Source organism: Acipenser ruthenus, chromosome 13 (assembly GCF_902713425.1).
Source record: "Acipenser ruthenus chromosome 13, fAciRut3.2 maternal haplotype, whole genome shotgun sequence".
Classification (NCBI taxonomy): Eukaryota; Metazoa; Chordata; class Actinopteri; order Acipenseriformes; family Acipenseridae; genus Acipenser; species Acipenser ruthenus.
Window position 1 is genome coordinate 14856362 of NC_081201.1, and position 7500 is coordinate 14863861.

The following is a 7500-nucleotide window of genomic DNA, read 5'->3' on the forward strand; positions in this document are numbered from 1 at the left end:
ACTGGAGTTCAGCCGGACCATTCTTCAGAGGGGTATGGGTTTTTCCCCTTCTGACTTGAATTGTTTGGTGAAATTGCCAGGGCTTAAGGAAGTGTTTGAGGTCAGTTTTAGGAACCCCCAAAAGTTACAAGAAATGTGGTCCTTTTGGGGGGAGAATAAATATCTCGCTCCATACAAAGAATTTTGTGTGGATGCACTGACAGACAGAGAAATGAAAGTTGTTACTGTCCAATTTTTCAATGAGGCTGTTAGCGACTATGATATTACAACATGGCTTAACCGCTATGGGAGGGTGTCATCAGAAGGGAGGAAAATTACAGATGAAGATGGGGTTTGGACAGGAGCCAGAAAGTGGCTGGTACGCCTTAATGTTGATCCATCGGGCATTGGAGGCGTCCGCCACATTCCAAACTCCATAGTGTTAGGGCCCAACAGAGGGCTGGTATTCTATAATGGGATGCCAAAACTCTGCAGGAAATGTGGGGAATTAGGACACCTGGCGGCCGCATGTACTGTAGTCAAGTGCAGGAACTGCGGCGCCCCCCACGAGACCAGCCACTGCAGAGAAGAGAGGCAGTGCAATTTGTGTGGAAAGAAGGGGCACCTGTTTAAGGACTGCCCCTCTTCCTATGCCAACATGGCCAGAGCCAGCAAGGCAAATACCAACAAGCCTAGGCCTGAGCAGGAAGAGGGAGCAAGTAACAAAGATCAGTCCACATCACCACCAACAGTATCCAAGACCCAGACTCCAGCACCACCATCATCACCAGCACCCCCCTCACCCCCCCGCCCCCGAGACATGTCCCGTTTTACGAGGACCCCTTCCCCCAGCCCAGAGAGAGAGTACAACAGCTACTCCACTAGCTCCTCCAGTAGCTCCTCTGATGCAGAACACGAGGCAGGGAGGGAGCCCGGACCCAGCAGCAGCCCCCCCCTGAGTAGGGCCCTCTCAGCGCCAGCACTCCCCCTCGGCTCTCGTTATGACGCCATAAGGATTGAGTCCGTGGGGGAGGAAAGCGAAAGCGACAGTGAAAGTGAGAGTGAGAAGGAGGGGAAGGGAGTGAAGAACCAGCAGAGGGTGGGGAAAAGAAAGGGTATTGACGAGGGGGGGAAAAGAAAGAAGATCAGGATCAAAGACAGCAAGTTGCAGGTGCCCCCCATAGTTCCAAAACCAGCTAATGTCCACACAAAGTCCCCAGTCTTGCCCTCGCAGGCAGAGACGGAGGCGAGTGGGACGGCTACACTGCCGCCTAGTGGGCAGGTAGCAGCCAGCCAGGGCATCCCCAGCCAGCCTTCCCAGTCGTTGGCACAAACCCTAGCACACCTCGCAGAAGAGGTGTTCACTAATGCACCGAGGGAGAGGTCGGGGTCAACACCTTCCCTGACCAGCAGTACCTCGGTAGCAATGACCCTCTTCAAGCGAAGGGCCTCCCTTCAAAGCATCCTTGACCCCCTCCCTTGTATGGGCAAAACCAGGGGCCCCCTAGAGGTCCTCCTAGATACAGCACTGGAGGACATGGGAATACCCCTGGACGCGGTAAGCCAGAAGTCTGCTAACAGCTCCAATTCAACAGACGGTAACAGCCAAAGAATGCTGTCTGTCATAACCCCCCCCCAGGACAAAGCTGACCCACACGTTCCGATGGGCCCTGAGCAAGTTCCACCAGACTTACCTTGTGGGGAGTTGAATAGCCCCAACAACTCCAAGTACTGTGCATATAAAGACGGTGCCTTCTTGGACGAGGCAGCAGTGAGTACCTTCTCAGGGGTGATGGGAGTTGCAAATAAGCCCAAGCCCCCTCGAAGCAAGCGTAGAGCTAAGAGTAGGAAGAGTGTCCCGACCTCCCAATCATAGTCGCTATGGGGTGGACGCAGCGACTCCTTTTCTTGTTAGCTACCCTGATGGCCCTGATATGTGTGTCTGTTAATGTCAGGAGCATCAGGGAGACACAAAAAAGATTTGATGTACTAAACTATCTAGCTAACTTGAAAGCAGATCTCATCTTTCTGCAGGAGTGTGGTATTTCGTCGAGCCCTGATTATAGGGACCTGAAGGAGAGTTGGACCCTGGGGGACTCCTTCTGGTCGGGCTCCAACATAGCCAGAGCCGACGGAGTAGGTATCCTGTTTAAAAACCCATTTATTACCTCCCGCAGCAGCAGGGAGGTAGAACCTGGTAGAATTCTGAGCGTGGATGTGACATACAACAACACTCCCCTCAGACTGGTCAATGTCTACGCACCCACTAACCAAAACGAAAGAGTTCAATTTTTTCCACAGCTGCGTCCACTCCTGCTGGGGAACGTACCCGTCATCGTGTCAGGTGACTTCAATTGTGCTCTGAGGGACGTAGACCGGAGCAGGCCACGCAACGACCGCTCTAGTAGAGTTTTGTCCTCCGTAATATCTGATTTTTCCCTGTGTGATGCAGGTAAGGACCTGGTGCCTCCCTTTACCTGGGTGAGCTCATCTGGGACCTCCTTCTCCCGTATAGATCTCGTCCTGCATACCAGCTCCCTTACGAAGACGGCAGTAGACACCCAGGCCGTCTTCTTCTCTGACCATAGGCTCCTGCAGGTAACATTGCAGGTCCCTCAGACCTCCCAGATGGGGTCAGGGGTCTGGAAATTAAACACCTCCTTACTCGATGACCCCTCCATAGCTGCAGCCTATAAGAGCAGGCTTGTTGAGTGGACCACTTTGCGTGACCTATTCAACTCCCCTATAGAGTGGTGGGAGATGGTCAAAATGAGAACTAAGGGTTATTTCATAGCAGCAGGCAAGAGGAAAGCAAAAGAAAGGAGGGCCAAATATAAATACCTGAATGCTGCCCTCCAGCGTCTGAGCCTGCTTCAGCTTCGGGGGTTCCCTGTAAGCGACGAGATAGCCCAGACCAAGCTAGATCTTTCAGTGCTTTGTAGGGAGGAACAACGAAAGGTCATGCACAATGCAAAAGTGCAAAAAATGGAGGAAGACGAAAAGTGTACTCGCTTCTTCTTCCAGAAAACGAGGGAGAAGCGGCACTTGATGTCCTCCATGCTCGACAGCAGGGGGAGGATAGTAGAGGATAGTGAGGGAGTGAAAAAAGTGGTAGAGAACTTCTATAGGGACCTGTATAACATCAAAGCTACAGATGACACCCTGATAGAGTGGTTCCTGAGCCAGTTGGAGCCTGACTCAGTGCGGGACGAGGAGGAGGAGGAGAAGGACCCAGAACTCACGCTGGAGGAGCTCACCCAGGCGGTTAAGACCATGAACACCGGTAAGACGCCAGGTCCAGATGGCATCCCGGGTGAGTATTACCATCTTTTTTGGGACACGCTAAAAGTCCATTTAGCGGAGGTCTACAGAGCGGTCTACAGGGAGAAGCGGTTGGGCCCTTCTATGCGGGAGAGTGTAATTACTCTCCTTCATAAGAAAGGGGAAGTTAAAGATCTACGGAATTGGCGCCCAATCAGCCTCCTTTGCGTGGATTACAAGATACTAGCCAAAGCTCTGATGCTCCGGCTACAAGTACACCTCCCTTTGGTCATTGGCCCTGACCAGGCTTGTGGCGTCCCAGGGAGGTCCATCACGGATATTTTAATGTTAACAAGGGACATTCTGGCTTATTCTAGAGAACGGAACCATCCCCTCTGCCTGTTCAACCTTGACCAGGAGAAGGCGTTCGATAGGGTAAGCCATGAATATATGTACAAAGTGATGGACCAGATGAAATTCGCTCCTGGACTTAGGGAGTGGGTTAAAACCATATATACAAACATTAGTACCCGAGTCTTGGTGAACAGGCACCTGACTGGTAAAATATCTATCCAGTCAGGGGTCAGACAGGGTTGCCCACTATCCCCACTGCTATATGTCGTGTGCATTGAACCCCTCCTGCAGGCAATTCGTAGGGATACCAATATAACTGGTTTCCAGCTGCCTGGATCCAACGGGGTCCAGGTCAAAACAACAGCATATATGGACGATGTGTCACTCATTTGCACCAACACATCGTCGGTACCTCGGATTAGTAATATCCTTGAGAAGTACTGCACGGCGACCGGGGCAGTGATTAATAAGTCCAAGAGCGAAGTCTACGTGTCTAAAAATTGGCAGGTAGATAGGGAACTGTCGGACATGTACCCTGTCAAAAAGGACAAAATCAAGATTCTGGGCCTCATTTTCGAGAACAATAGCTCGGGGGCCCAGAGCTGGACGGCGGCCATTAACCAGGTCCGTAAAAAGATTGGCGGATGGAGCACAAGATCCTTAACAATGACGGGTAGAGTATTAATAACCAAGTCTATACTGTTCCCCATCCTCTCTTATGTAGGAAAAATCTTTCCCCCAGACAGGACCACCAAAAAAGTGGTGGACCGCATTATCCACCGCTTTATCTGGGGCAGCAAGATGGAGAGGGTAAAGCGAGCCACCCTGAGTAAAGCCGACAAGAAGGGAGGTAAGGGGGTCCCGGACGTTGTGCAGCTCACCCGAGTGCAGGGGCTCACGCAAACTATCAAGAACATCCAGGCCCTGGACAGGAAGGTATGTTACATGAATCGTTTCTATTTTGCCACCTGTCTCAGGGCCTTGGGCCTCTGCACTATTGATAACACCGTGCCGTACTCCTGGGACCCCCCATTGTATTATAGAACCTTAAGGGACACTATATATAAATTGGGCTTAGATAAAGCAAAATTGGCCTCCTGGGAATACAAGGCTGTAACTAAATATCTTGCCGGTTCCCAGGAAATTGAAAAAGTAGCTACTTTCTCCCTCACCCAAAGCCAAAAAATCTGGGAGAATGTGTCTCACAGCTGCCTCAGTAATGTCCAGAAGGATATAGCATGGAACACCGTCCACAGTGCACTCCCCACTCGAGCGTTCATGTTCAGGAGGGGACTAGCCCAAGTAGAAACATGCCCCTATGCAAAGTGCCGCAAGAGAGAAACACCAGCCCATATCTTCTGGGAGTGTGATGTGGCTGGCAGTGTCTGGCTCTCTGTCTCTGTCTTCCTAAACAGGTTTGCTGACACGGCCAAGATGACCGCTGAGACTGTGCTCTATGGGCCTGCGGGAGGAATCACTACCAGCACAGCTAAGTGCGTTTGGCGTGTCATCAATGTTGTCAAGCAGATCCTGTGGGAAGGCCGTAACGTCTGTGTCTATCACAAGCAGGAGCTAGACACTATCACCACGACCAGAAGGGCACAAACTCTTATCAAGGACTTTGTAATTCTGGACATCCGGACCCTCGGGAAGGACAAGGCCTGCGCGGAGTGGAGGATCGCCGGACTTCAGGACGTGAAGATGGAATAAAGGAAAAAACTGGAACCGCTAGCTCCTAGGAGCGGGACTACGGGGCACCGCTAAGCCTTTTATTTATTTTGTCATGCCAGCATTCCGCCCTTTTTAGCTGGCATGACCGTTTTTGAACGGTGCCCTGGTTTTATGTAGTCTTTTTGTTTCAGTTTTATGGACTTTTATTTGATTTATGTTGAATGTTTTATTTGATTTTGTTTTGTTTTGTTTTATGTATCTTTAAGATTTTTAATGTAAACTATTAAAAGTTACATTTTAAGTGTTTTAAAATTTTAGAATTTTAACTCACTGTTCCACACACTGTCCCTTTTCCCCTGTCCCTGTTTTAGTAATATAGTTTTATGTTCACTTTTGAACTTGTAGAGAGCACTCCCCGGCCCTCACAAGCACTGGTTTTTTATAGATGGTTCTTTTTTTCCAGTCACTTTTAAAGCAGCACAGGTTTTTTTCATGTCGATTTTAATCTGTGTCTGTTTTAACCATGTATAAAGCACAATTGTCTTGGTGTTTTTAAATGTGTTTTAAATGCTTTTAAAACAAAATGTATGTCTGTATGCATGAATGTCATCTTTAAAAGAAATGTAAAATGAATGAAACGAATGGGTGTAAATGTAAAAAAATGTAAAATCTCAATAAAAGAGTATTTTACTAAAGATTTCCGTGGAGAGGAGCATTTATGAGTTCAATGCAATTTTTGGCTAGCCCTGCCCCTCGGGGTGGGGCTCGACATGGGTTTAAAAGCAGAACGAGCACAGCGGCGCCGGCCGTGTTAATAATTAGAGCCTGGCACCTTTTTTTTTCTTTTTCTTTTTTTTTTCTTTTTCCCATTTTTCCCCTCAGTCCAAGAAGCGAGTACCCCGGCAGCTCCGGCGGGCGGCCGCGCCCGGGGCGTTTGGTCAAAACCATTGTGGGCATCGCTTCTCGGCCTCTTGGCTCAGATCAAGTGTAGTATCTGTTCTTATCAGTTTAATATCTGATACGTCCCCCATAGGGGGACCCGTCTATATTAAATTGATTTTTGGAAGCAGGAGATGGAACCGGGGCTTGCTCCGTCCACTCCACGCATCGACCCGGTATTGCAGTACCTCCGGGAACGGTGCACAAGAAAGGTCAAAAAAGAGAGAGACAGACAGGCAGGCAGGCAGGCAGGCAGGCAGGCAGACAGGCAGACAGACAGGCAGACAGAGAGACAGAGAGACAGAGAGAGCGCTAGCCAGCCTCTCCCTCTCCCTTTTTCTGGGTTGTATTTTTTCCCGCTCTTTTTGTTGTTTTTTTTTTTTTTTTTTTTTTTTTTTTTTTTGTTTGTTTGTTTGTTTGTTCCAAATAAGGAAGGCAGGCCTGCCTAACTGATGGACAGTCTGCTCTGCTCACGCAGCAGGCCAGTGTACCCAGAAGGCCTTGCGCTCGTGGGAGGAGGAGGACGAGCGCAGCGGTAAAGCAGAAACGGAGCTGTTTAGTGGGGCAAGGAGCCCTCGCTTTCAAGGCGGCAGCAGCAGCAAAGCGCCCCTTTGCCGGGACCGAACGGCACTTGCGTTTTGGGAAGAGTTCCCTGTTTTGTTTGGTTTTGTTTGGCCTTGCCGCCGGGTAGAGGAGAAGGCCTTTGGGCCGGCCGGAAGGGCTGGGCTACCAGTAAAACCACACTCTGGCTTCTCTTCAGTTCGAATAAATCTTTCGCCTTTTACTAAAGATTTCCGTGGAGAGGAGCATTTATGAGTTCAATGCAATTTTTGGCTAGCCCTGCCCCTCGGGGTGGGGCTCGACATGGGTTTAAAAGCAGAACGAGCACAGCGGCGCCGGCCGTGTTAATAATTAGAGCCTGGCACCTTTTTTTTTCTTTTTCTTTTTTTTTTCTTTTTCCCATTTTTCCCCTCAGTCCAAGAAGCGAGTACCCCGGCAGCTCCGGCGGGCGGCCGCGCCCGGGGCGTTTGGTCAAAACCATTGTGGGCATCGCTTCTCGGCCTCTTGGCTCCGATCAAGTGAGTTCGGGAAGGCGATTGTAGCAGTGGGAGTACAACCAGCTATCAGAGAGAGAGCATGGAGTACAAGTCGGCTACAAATACTCTCCGGTTTCTGTTGAAGAATCCGGAGGAGCAGTGGACTCGGAAGAAGTTCGTTCATGAGGTGATGTTCGGGTTGCTGGGACTGAGTTTGGAAGAGATCCTGTGCTTGGAGGACCACCAGAAGAAGGGTATG

General features: G+C 49.9%; 2 non-coding genes across 2 annotated transcripts; both read left to right on the forward strand.

Moving 5' to 3' along the window:
- The first annotated feature begins 6220 nt into the window (after nt 1-6220).
- Nucleotides 6221-6414, forward strand: LOC131697036 (U2 spliceosomal RNA). Its single transcript, XR_009306918.1, has one exon. It is a non-coding gene; the product is annotated as a U2 spliceosomal RNA (small nuclear RNA).
- A 530-nt stretch (nt 6415-6944) lies between these two features.
- On the forward strand, nt 6945-7059 carry LOC131697290 (U5 spliceosomal RNA). The gene has a single exon (XR_009307137.1). It is a non-coding gene; the product is annotated as a U5 spliceosomal RNA (small nuclear RNA).
- The last annotated feature ends 441 nt before the right edge of the window (nt 7060-7500 follow it).